The sequence below is a fragment of the Hipposideros armiger genome, unplaced genomic scaffold (genome assembly GCF_001890085.2).
Source record: "Hipposideros armiger isolate ML-2016 unplaced genomic scaffold, ASM189008v1 scaffold_1848, whole genome shotgun sequence".
Taxonomy (NCBI): domain Eukaryota; kingdom Metazoa; phylum Chordata; class Mammalia; order Chiroptera; family Hipposideridae; genus Hipposideros; species Hipposideros armiger.
Genome location: NW_017733198.1, coordinates 5688 through 9096, shown reverse-complemented (window position 1 = coordinate 9096; position 3409 = coordinate 5688). Strand labels below are relative to the sequence as shown.

General features: G+C 42.3%; 1 pseudogene; it reads right to left on the bottom strand.

Annotated features, from left to right (window-relative positions):
• Positions 1–1404: 1404 nt before the first annotated feature.
• On the bottom strand, positions 1405–2355 carry LOC109378278 (olfactory receptor-like protein DTMT; annotated as a pseudogene).
• Positions 2356–3409: the final 1054 nt, after the last annotated feature.

Here is a 3409-nt window from a genome sequence, read left to right as displayed (position 1 = left end):
GGGTCCGGGAGCCCCATTCAGACCACGGGTGTGAGCAGAGCTGAGGCTGAGGAAAGGGGAGTTACCGGGGCACCCGCAGCCAAGGGAGAGTGGGGTGTCAGGGATGGAGCCGGGGTATGCGGAGGAGAGGGATGCATCCGGAGGGGCCGCGGGAGACTGTTGAGGGAGCCCGGAGAGGCAGCTCTAGAATGGAATCTGAGGGAAACGGAGGTTGTTGAGCCCAGAGGCTGAGGGGTAAGTAGAGGCTGAGGAGCAGGACAGTGGGAGGCTGACGGAGACACGGCCTTAAAAAGGCAAAAGCTTGGAGGTTTTTGAAAGCAGAGTAATGAGAGAAGATCGAAGGGTCCCCGCAGGAATGTGGGACCCAAGGAAGAGATGCTCTGGGATTTGGCGGTGGGAGCGAGGGATCCGAAGAGCAGGTCCAGGCTCCATGTTACCGTGGAGACAGAGAGGGAACCGGGCTGGGACTGAGGAGACAGCTGACTGAAGTGGGGGGGGGGCGGGATTGGGGGAAGGATTTAGGTTTGACTGGGAGCAGGAGGTGTCTGGCAGGTGGGAGTCGTCAGGCTCAAAGGGCCAGAAAACAGGATAATGGAGTCAAAAAAGAAAAGAAGTCCTTGGGGATCTAATTTAGGACTTTGGCATTTTCACAGGTGTCTTTCAAAGCATGGAAAATCACTAGAGTAATATATTTGGATTATGGGGCTTTCTCGTTTGTGGACAGTGGATCCTGTTAAAATCTGGGGTGGGAGGGAAGGTGTTAAACACTGATTTGCCCAAAAGACTAGGGGAAGTTGTGAAAAGGAAGTGATGTTTGGGAAAGATAGTGAAAGGAGTGATTCTGAAAATAAAGATATCATTTGGATTATTTCTAAAAACATAAAAAGAAAACACACAGTAGACACAAATTTAAATCACAAAAGAAAAAATGGTTAACACATAAAATATGTGAATCTTGTGTAGGGAGAGGTAAGTAGAAGGCATTTAGATGGAGGCAGGGAGGTTGAAATGCTTGGATCTTATTTAATACTGACCTAAGAGTACAGAGAATCCTTTAAAAAATGATACTACAGTCAAAACAGAGTTCTGATTTTAAAAATAATAACCCGTAATGAATTAGTTAAGAATGTCATGCATGAAGATCATTTAAAATAGTACTTCTTAACTACGCTTTTCCAGAGTCCCCTGCAGAAGACAAAGAGGAAGGCCCAGCCAGAGGTCAGAAAGACTTCCTTCCCTAGTTCAACTATGCAGTGCCAATTCGTCTCTTTTACATATTGAACAATTATATAGTATGTTTCTTAGCTGAAGTTTCCATGGTGAGGAAAAATATCTCGGTAATGTTCCAATATTAATATATTTACTGAACTAAATTATGTGAAAAGCTCAAGTGTTACCATTATATTAACAAAAAAATATCCTTTTACAAAAGACCCTTCCCAGGGCTCCCTTCATGTCTCTGTTCCTCAGGCTGTAGATGAAGGGGTTCAGCATGGGCGTCACCACAGTGTACATCATCGCCATGACAGTCTCCTTAACAATAGAATTATTAGCTGATGGGCATAAATAGAGAGCAATAACTGTCCCATAGAATAGTGACACCACAGAAAGGTGGGAGCCACAGGTGGAGAAGGCCTTGCGGATACTCCCAACAGAAGGGACCTTGAGGATGGAGGACAAAATTCGTGCATAAGACATAATGATGAGTAAGAATGGGATGACAAGAATGAGCCCTCCCATGAAAAATATCACCATCTCATTAACCCGAGTGTCAGAGCACGACAGCTTCAACAGAGCAGACATATCACAGAAAAAGTGGGGGATCACGTTGTCTGCACAGAAACACAACCTGGCCATGAGCAGTGTGTGTAACATGGCATGGAAGGTGGTCAGCACCCAGGACAGCGCCACAAGGGTGAGACAGAGCTTGGGGCTCATGATGGTGGTGTAGTGCAGGGGGAAGCAGATGGCCACATAGCGGTCATAGGCCATGGCCACAAGGAGGAAGCTCTCCAGGTCTCAGAAAAACAGGAAGAAGTACATTTGGGTCAGACAACCTGCGTAAGGGATGTGTGGGGCTTGGCTCTGCATGTTCTGCAGCAACTTGGGCATTGTGACAGAGGAGAAGCAGACGTCAGAGAAGGACAAATTGCTGAGGAAAAAATACATGGGTGTGTGAAGGTGGGAGTCCAGCTGAATGAGCACGATGATGAGGAGGTTCCCCAGGATGGTGGTAAGGTACATGGCCAGGAACAGGGCATAGAACAGGTCTCGTTGATCTGCTTCAATGGGCAGGCCCAGGAGGAGGAATTCTGAGATGATACTTTGGTTTCCCATTTTCATGGTGCTTTCTTTTACCTTTTTAAAATTAAAAATAATTTGTATTAAATTGGTAGTTACAAAACAATCATGGGATGTGAAATACAGTATGGGAAATATAGTCAATAACATACCAAAAACTATGTATAGTGTCAGATGGGCACTAGACTTTTTGGGAGATCACTTCATAAATTATGTAAGTATTTAACCACTACTCTGTACACCTGAAACTTATATAAGATAATATTAAATGTCAATTAAAAGATAAAAAATATACAGTTACAAGTGTGAATTATTATATAGGGAATATAATCAATGGTACTGTAACAGCTATGTATGGTATTACATGGGTAGTAGACGTGCAGTGTGTGAATGTCTAATCACCATGTTATTTTGTATACCTGAAACTAATAATAAAATATTAATTAAATATCTACCTTTAAAATTTTTTAAAGAATAATTTGTATTAAAGTGTGAGCCTAATATGTACGCAATCATACATATACAGATTGCAGAACTTTGAAAAAGATATTTTTAGTCAAAAACCCATAAGTTCAGTATTTTATTTGTCCTCTCCCAAGTATAAAAATATTTACATAAAACAAAGCTCTGAAAGCATGTGAAGCATCCAATTCAACCATCTTCCAGAATTCTATAAGAATGTTCCATAATTGCTCCATGAGTGGGGTCAACCAGCACGATCTGAAAGGAGGTAGGAAGTAGTCTAACACTTCTGTATGCCTCTGGCTTAGCGATGTGTCAGAGAAGAAGAAAACCTGCGCCTTGTTTTTACTAATAAACTAGAAAAAATGAAAATAAGTGAAGACAGTGTTAAGTTGAAAAGGATAGAAAGAGAATGACAAAATACAAATAAATACAATTATGCAATTGATAAAGTTAAAAGTATATATTAACAAAATAAGTCAGTCAGAGAAAGACAAATATCATATGATCTCACTTATACGTGGATTCTAAGGAACTGAATGGATTGGAGAAGTGGATGGAGATAGTCTCAGAGACACAGAGGAAGAACCGAGGGTTGTTAGTTGGGAGGGGGTGGGGATGAAGGAGAAGGGGAAGGGATGAGACA